General features: G+C 49.2%; 1 pseudogene; it reads right to left on the bottom strand.

Annotated features, from left to right (window-relative positions):
- Positions 1 to 8: 8 nt before the first annotated feature.
- LOC106727703 lies at positions 9 to 503 on the bottom strand (annotated as a pseudogene).
- Between the last annotated feature and the right edge of the window lie 14,061 nt (positions 504 to 14,564).

Genomic DNA, 14,564 nt, shown 5'->3' with positions numbered 1-14,564 from the left:
TCCAAAAGGGCCTGGTTCAGGTTCTTCTCCAAGGCCAGGGCGGCTTCCATGGCGTCCTGAGTTTTGCCCCACTCATCCTGGGAAGGTTTCTGCACGTCCTGGAAGAGAATGCGGCCGCCACGCTTGCTCTGCAACTTCAGGAGATGCTCCGCGCCCTCGTGCTTCTTCTCCGCCAGCTCGCGGAAGAAGTGGCCCAAGCCCTCCAGAGCCACATCATCGTGGTCGAAATAGTAGCCCAGAGAGAGGTAGGTATAGGAGGCCCGCAGATGCAGGTTGGCCAGGCGGTTGACTGCAGCCTCCACCTCGATGGAATAATTCTGAAGAATTTGGGAGCTCATGGTTGTTCGGCAATAAGGAGTTTAAGGTAGAAAAAAAACAACAACCAGTGTTGGCTGGTCCCGGGGGTGGTCCTGAAGGTGGTGAGTGGATGAGACGCAGGAGAGTGGCCGGAGGCTGGAAGAAGGGGCGTCCCGGGGTCTGTTCCATCCAAACACTGTTGAAGCGAAAGACAGATCCGGGACTTCCGAGTGCGCTGCCAATAGTGCCGATTTTTAAATAAATATTTACCGGTTAGTAGTGTGGATTTCAAAATAATATATATCGGTTAATAGGGCGAATTTTTAAAATAATATTTACCAGTTAGTCGTGGGGATTTTTAAGATAATATTTAAAATAATATTTACCGGTTAGTTGTGCGGATTTTTAAAATAATATTTACCAGCCACAATTTTGAGGGGTCCTTAGGTCACCTGAACTTCTGACCAAAGGGCTATAATTTGGGGGGTTCCCATGATCCTGGTGCCTTGAAATCCCCTCTGATTGGTCACTATTCCCCTAAACTGCTAGATCTGCAGATGCCTGAGTTGGACTTTATTTGATTGGTGGCTAGAAGTCAGAAAGTTTATGATAAAATGACTGACAGGATTAGTACCTGGGATCCTGGGAAAATAATCTGGCAGAGACTGATGTTGGCCAGAATTCCCCAAGTCCCAGGCCCCCTTGGTCACACAATCTCAATTTTGACGTGGAATGCTGGTCACCAAAGATGTTTCCTTTCAAAAAATAAAGAGCCGCAATAAAGCAGGTTGCATAGATCTACAGTCGAAGGTGTGTGCGAAACACAGAGTTCATGCTTGTATTATTATATATTGATTATTGTATGACTTTTTCTTACGACCAACTGTAAAGCTACTTTTGCCCCACCCTGTACCTGGGTGGGGTTGGAGCCCTCCCGAGGTAGGCCAGCCAAGGAGCTGCAGAAAATGCTCGCTCCTGGGAGCAGAAGGTCCGTTGTTTCCCGGTGCCTCTGCAGACGCTGAAATGCACGTGAGAGGCTTGGATGCACACCTAGCCCAAGCCCTCTCTTCAAAGCGCAAGGGGTGTGGCAGCAAGGTCAGGGTGCCGCTGCCCCTTGGGGAGCCTGGAGTCCCTTTTCTTAGCCTTCCTGGGCTCTCCAGCTTGCTTCTTCCCAGCCACAGCTAAACACTGGCCAGTGGTATTTCAACATTTCTTAAGCATCCCTGTAAGCTGCATGCTCCCTCTCACTGGGTCTCATTCAGCCTTAACCAAAACCCTACCCTGGGTGATGGCTTCACTCTGGGTCCGGTGAGTGGAGCCATGAAGTTCAGATGGATTTTGCAAGACAAAAACCCAAATCTATTTTGTGGCTGCCGATACACGTTCTGACTTCACCACATCCGCGGTCATTCCGACCACAAACACAAGAGGTGCTATAAATTGTTGTCCACGCGGTATTTGATTGTTTCTGGCATCATTTATTTCTTGATAAGTCAACCAGTCTAAATGGCCTGTCCAGGGCTGTCACTGATCCCATGAGCCCCTTTGCTGTCTGTGAGTTACTAAAGTGTCAGGTCTTAATTCTTTGCAGCTGTTTCTTCTCATGAACTCTTGCCTCGCTGACTTTGGTGAGAAAAAAAGTTGAGAGATGCTAGTGAAAACATTTAATTGCACTCAAGGAAACAGCAGTCTTTTTTCTTGTTTTAGGATGGTGGTTGCCAGGGGCTTAGAGAAATGGGGAGTTATTTTTTTAATAGGTGTAGAGTTTCCGTTTTGCAAAATAAAAGGAGTTTTGGAGATGGATGGCAATTGTGGCTGCACAACAAAGTGAATGTACTTATTGCCATTGAATGCTACATTTAAACATTATTAAGATGGTACATTTTATTTTATTTGTATTTTACTAAAATTAAAAAAAAATTTAAACCGATTGACCAGACATGTATGGGTTTGTAGACACTTTTAAGGACTAATTTTAAACACTCTTTGAGATGCACAAAGAGGATGCTGTCCTTGGTTCAAAACAAGTCACAAGAACGCATCTCTGAGTGAAGTTGCAGAGCTGTGACGGTACTTGCTAGACCTTCACTTTCAGGGTTGCATTCTTGTCTGCTTCCCAAGGCATTTCTGCTAGAGCCTTGTTGCTTAGAGTGTGGCTTCCAGATGGGCCGCACTCTTCTCACCAGGGAGTTTGTTAAAAAGTCTTTGGCTTTACCCTTGACCTACTGAATCAGACTCTCTGGGGTGGGGGGTCCAGGAATCTGCGTTTTAACAGCTCTCCAGGGGATGGTCTATGATCAGCAAAATTTGAGAAGCACTGCCCTAGAGCTGGGGCAGTGAACTGCTCCTGTGAAGAGTCAGATAGATAAAGGGTTGAGTCACATGGTAAATACTTGGGGCTTTAGGGGCCAAGAAGCACATTGGAGATTGGTATGTAGGTACTTATGTGGCAAAAGAATAAACGAATTTTCACAAAGTGGTTATTGACAAAACGTTAAATATAATCACAATATTTGGGGTGATTTCTTGTTATACAGGTTTACTACTGAGAATGGGGGGGGGCAGTTAAACCCCGCGATGTCTATCTCAGCCTTGTGGGATTTTCGAGAATCACCTCCATTTGCCCTGCTCTAAGATCCAAAGACAGCCTTTGCCGTTTCCATTTATTGATTCGGTTTGGCAACATCTAGTAATGACCCTTAAATCCTGTGCAAATGTATCTGAAGTGGTCCCCAGGGATTAAAAATCTGGATGTTTCTCCAGCAACGGCACCGGGGCCCCACAGATTTTCTGGTCTGCTTGCTATTAAACATTTATCTATTGCATATTAATAGGCACCAGAAACAGGACCTTCTCTCAGCCTGTTTGGGCCATGGGATTGTAACGTGGTACTTATCTTCTGAAAGGCAATTGAGCAAAATACAGCAACAGCCCCCTTCTGAGGGAAAAAAAAAATCCTAAAAAAAATAAATAATCCTAAATCTATTTGGGCAAAGAAGTTCAATGTCCAAAAGTGGGCACAGGCTCAGTCCACCACCAGCAAGCACCACTCAGGATGCAGGAGATGCCCACGCTTCAGTTGGGTTGCCTTCCAGAGAGCAGTTCATGATGCCTAACCACCTCCATGTGCCTTGGTCTCCCTCTTCTCCTTCTTCCTTTTCTAACATTCTTGTCTTAGAAAACCAGCTTCATCCCCTTTGGTCAGGAGCCAGCAAATCTGGGTTGTTCCTTGTGACCCTTGTGCCCAAAGTGGGTACAACTACCTGCCCTGCATTCCCCCCAGGACCCCTGACATAATCCTCTCTGCTTAGGGTGGGTTCTCAGGGTATCATTCTAGTGATTTATGATGGTCAAAGACTCCATCTCCAGTGGGGATGAGGATAGGCAGGAGAAAGGGGCTGACAGGGCTGGGCTCATGGAGCAGGAGCCTGGCCTATGATAGGACATCGTGAAGCATGGTAGCAACCGTGCTTGGGTAAAAAAGGCTGTTTAATATTTTAACCCTGCTGACTTGGCTTCTGTCATTATTTGCTTGCTAAAATAATAGAAAAGTTATTTTGATTTTCTGAACTTATATAAGTTATCTCATTCGATTGAATACTCCATTGATTGTGGTTTGAAAACCCCCATTGATAGTGATCTTACTGGTCTTTCGAAACACATTCCTCTGCACCTGGAGACCATGAGAGCACAATTACTCTAAATGGCCTCAGTGGCTCCAGATAATGTGTTCCCATTGACTCAGTGGTCCCAAGACCCGAAACTATAATTAATCTTTGTAACTCACTTGCTCAATCTAAGCTTCTGTAACAAACTGCTTTTTGCAAACCAGGTTCCTCATTCCAAACCTCGAAATGTAATCAATACCTTTGTGATATTTGCCTATATAAGTCTGATGTTTCGGCCAAGAGGGCCTATATAAGTCTGATGTTTCGGCCAAGAGGGCACTCTATATAAGTCTAGAGACAAAGAGGGCACTACAAGATTTGGAGAGCATATTGCTCCCTCATAGTCCCAGCTTTGAAATAAATGTGGCTCCTTAATTCGACTTCTTGATGCGTCCTTGTGTGATTTGCGGGGTACAATACAACATTATAGCACTCTAAGGGGGTGTCAGAAGACAACAGACAACCCTTAAGGAAACTATAACCCATCATCTCAATGGCCCAGGCAGCCATCTATATATATAAAAGCCCAATATGCTAAATGTCTGATTGACCATTTGACTGTCCGACCAGTCATTATGATGTACACTGACCACCAGGGGGCAGACACTTCGACTGGTAGGTTAGCTTGCTGCTGGGTTCTGGCCAAATGGGATTGGGCAAGAAGGGCCAGACATGCCCTGGAGCCCTCCCATGGTCCCTCCCCAGGAATTAGTCCCTCAGCCTGGCCTGCACCCTCTCGCAATCCTGGACCCCTTGGGGGATGTTGGAGAGAGGGTTTTGGCCTGACCCCCGCAAGCCAGGCAGAGGGACCCCACCAGTGCACGAATCTGTGCACGGGGCCTCTAGTGAGGAATAATGGTTATGAAGACGCTGCAGCAGCATGGAAAATGCTATGTTATCATACAGAAGATATAACTTTATGGACCGAAGGTAGCGGGGAGAAGAGGAGGCTGGAGAAATGAGTGGGCCCGGTCCCTATGCTGGTTTGTGTATGTCAGCTTGGTTAATCCGGGAATAACAGCTTTCCAGACCCCCTTTTCCATCTGGGTTTGGGGTAGAGATGGTCAAAAGAGATATTTACGGGAGACTTGGAAAATGAAAGTGAAGCAGCACCATGACTCTCAAGGGGGTTGTTGCTGTCAGATGCTGTGACAGACGAAGGCAGAGGTGTCACTGCTGTCCTTGTTGAGCAGTGGTTCCCCACAGACCTCTCCATGAGCCCCCTCGTGGCCCTCTGGGCAGCTGGACACACTTGGCTTCTCAAATGTCTCTACATGTCCCAACTTGTCGCCCATGGCAAGACTGGTGAATGACACTTCCTCTGACCATCAGATCCCCTTTTAGACTGTCATTTCCCCAGCTCCTCCCACATCTGCCTACATATAATGCCTATAGTATACCCTTATTCCCATATACACTGCTTCCCTGGCTAAACGCTGATCAATATGGTCCTTATCTGAGTCCATTTTGAAGAGCAGGATAAACTCAAATGTTGGAGGTGAGCCCAGAGGCCAGAAGAACCTTAAAGGCCAGGACCGGGGAGAGAGTGGCTGGACCTGGGGCTAGCACTGGGGAGAAATGAAGGGACTCGAGAGACATCAGGCAGATTACAGAAGGTAGAAACCGCTTAGGTGATGTTTGGTAGGTTGGATGCAGGGGATGGGGAGCAGGACAAATCGTGGGGGGTTCCAGGTTTCTGGCTGGAGCCCCTGTGGGAGTTGGAGGCACCCCACAGGCCATTGAGCAGAAGCAGCGGTGTGAATGGGCCCCCTACCGACTTCAAAGTGTCTGGTTGGTCTCCACAGGCAGCCAAAAAGAGCAGGAGGACATGCAATGGATTCTGTGAACAGTGCTGCTTGTAAAAATGAAGTCTCGAATGAAGGCGTGGCTGCTGGAAAAGAGGCGCATAAAGTGACGGAGGGCAGGAACGCAGCTTGTGCATAAAGAAACAAGGAATTAGAGCTCAAACTCTTTTTCCAGGTCCAGGGTCTCTTTCTCTCTCTCCAGGAGGAGGGCTGTGGGGTAACCAAAACTCTAAAGTGTTTGGCATCTGGTATTTGAGGGACACCTACAATGGGTGTGTTGACAGCGGTAGTAGAGGGCGTGGTCGGTGCTCTTGTGGGGGCACTCACTCGGCAAACATTTGCCGAGCACCTGCTATATGACACACTCCATGGTCTCCCCACTGGGCACATGGGGAGGGCCAGGGGGGGCCAGCTCAGTCCCTGACTAATAGAACTCATGACATGACACCAATACAAAGGGACAAATCCTGACAAGGGTTGGGGAAGAGAATAGCAGGATCCTGTCTCAGATGGGGTGGTAGTGGGGAGTCTCTGAAGAAGTGACATGGGAGCTGAGATTGGAAGAGCATGCCAGGCAGCGGGAACAGCATTGCTATGAGTGAGGAGCCCGTGCTTTCGAGGAACTAAAAGGGAGGCAGCGTGGGTGACGGGGAAGCCAGAGCCAGGGTGGGGGTGGGGGGTGCAGATGGGAGACCAGGCTGGAGAGGAGGTGAGGGCTGACTGTGCAGAAACTGAGATATTTTGGCCAAGTCCAGACCAAATGATTCCTCGGGGTCCCTGTTACCCCAGGTGTCTATGACGTTGCGAAGAGCCGTCCTGACTGCGTCTGTGCATAAAAGGCTGGCCGGCGTCTGTTGCCATCTCCAGCTCTGCTTTGAGGAGAGGGCACCCAGGCTCTCATGGAGCAGGTGACCCAGAAGGTGCCTCTCGGTGCCCTGCAAACTGTCCAGCAACATTTTTAGAAAATGTTCCCTTTTAGATTCAACTTCTCTTGGGCAAATTATCCAGGGAAAAATAAGTCCCTACAAATAGGGATCATTGGCGAACGAGGAGAGTCATTATCTTAAATTGAGGCTGGTTTCTAAGAAAAAGGAGAAGAGAGAAAAAAAACCATGCGCTGGGCCAAAACCTCACCCCCACATACCTCCAGCGCATACGTGAGGCTGCCCGTGGCCCCACCACCCTCCCTGCGAGAATGGGGCTCCGGAGGGCCTCTGAGCAGGGGAAGGAAACGGGCAGAGGAAGGAAGGCACGAGATTAGAGGAGCTGACAGATGTAAATAGCCTCAGAGGAGCCACGCTGTCCCGCGCTCCTCCCCAGGGAGCCCTTTGTACCAAGGAATCTGGTTGCCTGAATGAAAAATGATATCATTTATTTCTTTAGTCAGAGCCGAGCTGTTTTCTTCAGACATAGAAATAACCTAACACCGCAACACCAAATTGGTGGCCAAGTGATAGAGGTATCTGTAATTTGGGCGCTTGACAATGTTCTGGGTAAACAACCTTGGACTTGCTTTCTTGGGAGGGGCCCTTTCCCCCTGCAACACCGTTGCAAAGCTACGGAGGGACTTGAATGAAAGAAATGCTTTTGAAAACGTCTCCGCTGAAAACGCCTGCTGCCCAGCTAGAAAGAAGCTGGACTTCTCGTTCCTGCAGCTCAAATCACTCCCCACTGGCCAAGCATCCATTAATTGAGCAAATAGTTTTTGAGCACTGGCTCTGGCTAAGGCTGTGCAAAGGCACTGGGGTTACAGATGTGCAAAGGCTGGGGCCTTGCCCTCAATAGACTCACAGTCCAGAGGGAATGGAGGCAAATTGGCAGCTCCTGTAATACAGTATGTGCAGGGCACAGTGGTCTGCTCCCACGGAAGGGGCAGTGTTTGAGGTGAGACTTGAAGATGAAGAGGAATTTCCAGAGCAGAGTAGGAGGAGGGCGTCCCAGGCAGATGAAATAGAATGCACAAAAGCACAGAGACTTGGAACTACCCAGACTCTTTGGAAATTAAAATAAATACAATATTATAAAGAATAAAATGCTAAAGAGGGCACTGGTCAATGTATGCCTGAACAGGTTGGCAGAAACCAGATTATATCCTTATAAACAAAAGAGTTTAGAGTTTATCCTTTAGGTAATAGGGAGCCATGGAGGAAATTTGAGCAGGGAAGTGACATGATCAGATTTCTGTATTAGAACATTCACTCCTTTCTGTCTTGAAGAGACTCTACCATATGTCGTATTAAGAGGCAATACAGGCAATACCTTATAGCATTGCTTGTGATAGTGAAAACATTGAAAACAAACTAAATATCTACCAGTAGAAAAACGGATATATAAGTAAGGAGATAAAACACAATAGGGTCCAATAGTTAAAAATAACCCAACCTCACTAGCTCTTAGAGGCATACTTTTGAGTAAGAAAAGATAAGTATCAGAATATGTATAGTATGAGAGAGTGCAGGTAAATTTAAAATCACACATGTTTGTATACTGGTTATAAATAATACATATGTAGAAAAGCATAGAAACATGGGTGGCTGCCTCTGAATAGGGAGGGAAAGGCATGGGGAAGGGAAGAAATACAAAGAGGATTTTATCTATAATGTTTTATATAGAAAAGAAATAACTAAGCAAACATGCTAGAACATTCAATTTCCTGCATTAAAACATTTTTTTAAAACAGAGAGAGGTCCATCTGGCGGTGCTGTAGAGGACGGGAGGGAGAGACTGCGAGAAGGAACCTGCGCAGCTCCTCCTGGATGGAGCAGAGCGGGACGCAGAGCGTGGGCGGCCCAGAGGGTAAAACAGACAGGAAACGCCCACCTGAGCTGCAGTCCTGACCTCTTGTCTCGTGTCCCTGGAGGACTTGCAGCTCTGCCTTGTCCAGAACTGGCCACCGTTTCGATCTGGCTTGACTTCTAGGTCTCAGCATCGTTCACGGTCCCCGGATGCCAGTACCATCCTGAGACACCTGCTAACCAAGGGGCAGAAACAGGAAGCTTGTAGAGTACTGGGGGTTTGGCATCGTATATTCAGAGTAAAGATGGTGTGTGTGCACACACACACGCATGCACACACGTGTGACTGCATGTGCAAAGCCAAAGAACACAGTGAAAGCATGTCTTCTAGAAGGGAGTTTGCAGTAGATACCATGAGTGGAGCATGCTTATGGGAAGGAACATTCTTACACACGTCACAGAAGTAAAAATGAACCTTTTCAGAAGGAATCCATTTCTACACTCCTCCTACAGGTCTCAGTCCCCTCTCCTACAGAATAAACATGCGTTCCTCGACGTGTGTTTATGTGACTGGGCTAGAGCCACTGCCGGAAAGAACACCAACACATTTGTGTCTGCACTTTCCTGGCTGAGCTCCTTCTTGCTTTCACCCCAGCTTGGATTCACCCAGCAAAGGAGAGCTGCGGACTTTTCTGCAATTATATGCATATTTCATAATGTATGTGTGTCCTAGGAGAAATGCATCTGTCTGATGCACACAGCCTTACTCAAGCAAACCCCTCATGCACGTTAAGAATGAAGGTGTGGCCCGGCCAGTGTGGCTCAGCGGTGGAGCATCGACCCAGGAACCCAGGTTGCGGGCTCGATCCCGAGCAGGGGTGTGCAGGAGGCAGCAGATGTGATGTTTCTCTCTCTCTCTCTAAAAATCAATAAAAAAAATTTTTTTAAAGAATCAAGGTGTGCATAGGCACTTAATAGTAATATGTAAATTATTATTCTCTGGGGACCACACGGTCTTTAACATATAGAGCCAGGAGAACATGTGATGTTTCTCTCTTTACACACACACACACACACACACACCCCACACACACCCCCCACACACACCCCACACACCTCCCCACTATAATTATAATTACCATGCTGGCTTCCAGATTAGGGGTTAGCAGACTTGGCATGAAGACGCCTGAAAGACACCCAAGGCAATTAGTGGTGTCCCTCCCCCCCACACACATACTTTCAGGGCCTTTGCACTTGCTGTTCCACCTCCTGGCATGTGCACCCTCCCCCCAACCCCCCGCCGGTCCTGAGTGGCTCTCTTCCTCACTGCACGTGGGTCTCAGCTTAAATGCCACCTCCTCAGAGAGGCCTGGCCTGGCTCACCAGCTTTATTTTGCTTTACACAACTTTGCATTCCTGGGCTCTGCATTTCTTTATCTGTCTGACATCCGCCTCCCTGCTGGCACAGACCACGAGCTGCACGAGGCTCCACAACCACAACCACCCTCTTGGAGCCTCGGGTGGAGCCTGGCATACAGCTGGCACTCAGTCAGTATTAGTGGAATGATGAATGCTTACCCTTCTCTTCCTCCCCATGTCCATCCTCTCTTTCCTCCTACTTCCTCTCCTGCCCCCATCCTTCCTGCCTCCATCTGAAGCAGGAAGTTATCAGGAAAATGAGGGTTGTCGCTGGCCCGCTCTCCTCCATCTCCCGTTCCTGCTCCCCCTCACGGGCACCTCTCTCCCACCTGCAGCTGCCCTCTGCCAGCTCTGGCCCTCTGGGTGCACCCCAGATGACTGTAGGGAAATTGGGAATCTCAGGGGAGAAAGGTTGTAAGAAAAGCAGGGTTCAGTCTCCAAAGCAGCCCGTCATTCGAGGCCCCTTTCAGCTCCCACGACCCAGCGTCTCCTCTTTCCCATGGGAGTTGATGCCACCATGATGGGACTCAGCCCCTCCCTCCTTTTCACTCTATGCTTCCTCTCTCCAGCCCTGACTGACAGTATCCAACTCTACCCGCAACCCACCTCCTCTCCTTCCTGGCTTCCGCTGCTTCCTTGTGTAATAAACTCGGATAGAGAGCGCCCGCGGCGTGCCAGGTCCCATGTCGGCACTGCCCCACCCCTGGCGTGGGATCCCCTTGCTCCTTCTCTTCGCTGCCCCTTCTCTCACCCCCTCGATCTTCAGCACGCCTGTGGCAAATGATCATACAGTCCACAGCGGCACCTGGTGCCCTCCTTTTCCACTTGTCTCCCAGCAAGATGATAAATTGCTTGAGGGTGGGAGCTGCGTCTTATCCTCAGAGACCCAGTAGAAGCTGATCCAGGCAAACAGCCTTCTTTCATAGAGGTCAGACCGCCCCCCACCCCCCGCCACTTCCACCTTCATCCATACATCCTATTCCATTCCATCTGCCTAATCTCGAGAGAGAAGAGATCCTAAATGGGTTGAACAACAGCTATGCAACCACAATGCGTGTGAGGTGCCTGCCGTAGACTGGGTATTGGTGGGCAGCGACAGACCAGAGTCCCTGCTCTCCAGAACCCCGCCCCTCCCAGCTGAGCCTGTCAAAGTCTGCTCCGTTTCTGAAAGGCGCCAGGCTCATAGACCCCATGTAGGTAGAATATAACTTTCCATAAATAACCCCTAGCCTGACCTACAATTTAGCCTTTGAGGTTTTTTCCCCCTTGTGGTAATGGGATTGTAGCCTGGACTGATCCCTCCTGGATCTGCAGGTCCCAGAAAGCAGATCCTAGGTGCATCTGGTGTGAGGCATTGCTTGGCATTCCTGGTCCCCCGCACTGCCTGGTGTGCAGGGAGGACTCGGTCCGTGTTGAGAAACGGTGGATTGAGTCTTGTCCACTACAACCAGCCACACATCTTCAGCCCCAGGGCCTTTGCTTGGGCTGTGTCTCCACCTAGAATGTCTGTGCTCCCTTCTCCACCTGGTGAGCTTCTAAGCAGCACCCACCTCTGGGAACCTTTCCCTAAACGTTATCCCTTGTCCCCACCACAGAGCCAAGTACTCCCGTCTTTGGTACCATAACACTTTGTACACAACAGTGTGACCTGATCATTTGCCCACGTGCCCACCAGGCTCTGAGCAGCTTGAATGAGTGTCAGGGCAGGGAATTGAGTTCACATCCAGCAAAACATTTAACCCTTTGGTGCCTCAGTTTCCTCGGATTCAAACACAAACATGGCTCCAGAGCCCGTGTTTCAGCCATTGGACCACATTGCCTCTGGGAGCTGGATAATGTATCCATTTCCTACCTGCTCTTGTGTTCCGGGCTCTGGGGCAGCCCTCACAGAGTAGATCCTCTGCAGGGTCTCACTGAAGCCTCCTGGGGCCTGGAGGCAGAAACACACAATGATGCCTACCATGGACTCTTGTGTTCCGGGCTCTGGGGCAGCCCTCACAGAGTATAGATCCCCTGCAGGGTCTCACTGAGGCCTCCTGGGGCCTAGATTCCCTGCAGGGTCTCACTGAGGCCTCCTGAGGCCTGGAGGCAGAAACACACAATGACGCCTACCATGGACTTGTTGATGATGATAATGGATTTGGGAGGGTTCATTGGGAGTTAAAATGGTAAGTCACCAGGGCAGACCTCAGCTCACTTTGGGGGGTAAGGTGGGCTCTTAGGGTGGGGTTACCCCAAGATGGGCTGGACATGATTTAAAGCTTTGCAATTGATTGACCCTCCTAATGGCAACTGAAGAGTACTTCCTGAGTCTCAGCTAGCATCAGCACTATGAGAGAAGTGCGAGACGTCCCTGCTGATATATTTACTAGAGAGGCATAACATTCCTGTTTGGGGAAAAGCTTGGCTGAGCTCCCAGTGAGCTGGTCCTGAATGGAACATGGCTTTATGTCCATCCAATACTAAGCAGGGCGTGGCCAGATGAAGCAGGTTGGTCCATGAATGAAGGTCAAATGAAAGACATAGAATCAGAGGCGTGGACAAAAGGGGCTGGACATCTGAGGAGAGAAGGATCAGTGGGGACTGAAACATCTCTGGGAGGTTCAGGGAAGAGATGACAAGGAACATGAACCCAATAGAAAAAGCAGGAGTTGGGGGTGGGGGCAGGTGGCAAGCTAAGGAGGTAGGGATCATCAATACAGCATGTGGCACTTGGAGTCATGAAGGAAGCTTGGTGGAGTAGGGGATGGGACTCAAGCAGGCAAAGCCTTATATGCCAGACTGAGAAGCCTGAACTTGGTCCTGGGAAGGAGGAGCTGTTAAGGAATTTTGAGCAAGGCTGTGACAGAATGAGAACAGTGTTTTTGGAACAGTGTGAAGGGCAGGCTGTTTGAGGGAGATGAGGCTGAGGGTATTACAATGGCCGAGTGAAGGAATAAGGTCTAGGTTTGGAAAGGAAGGGCCGAACATGACTTTTCAAAGGAAGGTAATTGCCACCAGGGCCACCATAGCGCAGCCAAAGGTGACACAGCGCCTGAGAGAAGGATGTTAACTTTGACAGAAATGACTGTGTGTGGTTGACAAATTGAGACCACACATCCTCTCCATAACGACTCATTGTCTTTATTAACAATGCCTCTGGACTCTGAAAGAACAGACTGGTATTTCATAAAGCAATATTAACATTGTCATCCTCTACAAGAAAAACTTTTGCATAAATAACTTAAGTGAGAAAATAAATATGTAACTTAACTCTTTTTTAAAACCACAACTTTCATTCCTGTGGACAAATCCCACATGAAAGATTGCAAAAAAAATGACCAGCCCAGCAGGCTTTCACATGGCATGTGCTTCTGTTTAAAATAAAAAATTAACAATTACAAACTACACAGAAAGTAAGAGGTGTCTGAAAATGATTTTCAAAAAGATTTTTGAATGGCAGCTATTGGCTTAGTGATTTCTCAGCTTATGTACAGCACTTGTCATTTCCCCCCAATAATATTATTTTAATGTAAGATATGCCATCCCATGAAACAGCAGTAAAAAGCAATTTTCTAGACAAAAATGTGTCCGTGAGTGGTAGGCAGGAGGCGGGGACTCAGAAGGGATTTGTTGGTCTTTGAAAGGGTGGGGGCTACTCCTTTGGGCCTGCAAGCCCAGTGTCCTGGGACCTTGAGCTTCTTTACAGAAGGTGACTTTAAAAGATGGCCATGAGGGGAGGGTGCTGCTCTTTGGGAATAGGAGGGTGATTTCTGTCCCTCCGGCACCCTGAGGACCTACTCCTCTACCCCAGTGGATGGCGTTTCTACACCCTTTGCGATGGAGGGCGGAGGTAGCCAGCCACCTGGGAGGCAGGGCTGGGAGACAGCTCAGCATCTTTCAGGAGTTTGGCAGCCAGAAACGGGCCCTTCTTTTCCCTGCTAGTTTTTCATCTTTGGCTGTCAGGTCAGAAAATTACAACTCGGGGTTCTGGACATGACCAGGCAGGGATTCAAGCCAACCTCTCTCTTCCTGCTCATTTGAAAGCCACCCAAGTCCCTGGAATCATATGGCAGTAGATTCCTTGAGATCCTAATCCCAACCCCACCTGCATTTTACAAATAGGAAGTCAAGGTTCAGAAAAAGAAGAGTGTAGCCCAAGGTCACCCAGAAAGGGAGTGGCAGAACCAGGACTAGAACCCTATCTAAGAACCCAAGTCCTGTGCTCTTGGCACAGCATGGCACTGTGTTGTCTGATGGGCAGACGCGGGGGATCTTATTGACCTTTCATAACCAGTCCCCAGACTTCTCTCACTCCCCACCGCTCCCTAAACCCCAGGGCTTCCTTTTCTGCCTGCTCGGAAGTGGGACCTGCAAAGGTAGGTGGCCCCGGTGGGCGGGGTTGCATGGCTCAGTGTCCGTGACTCTCAGCTCCCTCGCCTGCCCTGAGGGACCCCCTCGGAGGGCGGGGAGTGTGGGGCTTTGCTGGCAGCCGGGATCCACCGGGCCTAGCTACCTCCTGCGCAGCCAGACAGGTCTGAGCCCCCTGCCCTGGGTTGCAGGCATTTAAAATACAAACAATCAGACCGCGCGCAGAGGGCAGAAGCCTGGGGCGCCTGGTTCCGTGGCGCCCGCTGGGGAGGCGCGGCGGGCGGCTGGCT

This window comes from Myotis brandtii, unplaced genomic scaffold (genome assembly GCF_000412655.1).
Source record: "Myotis brandtii unplaced genomic scaffold, ASM41265v1 scaffold469, whole genome shotgun sequence".
NCBI lineage: Eukaryota > Metazoa > Chordata > Mammalia > Chiroptera > Vespertilionidae > Myotis > Myotis brandtii.
This window is presented reverse-complemented; position numbering and strand designations above follow the sequence as displayed.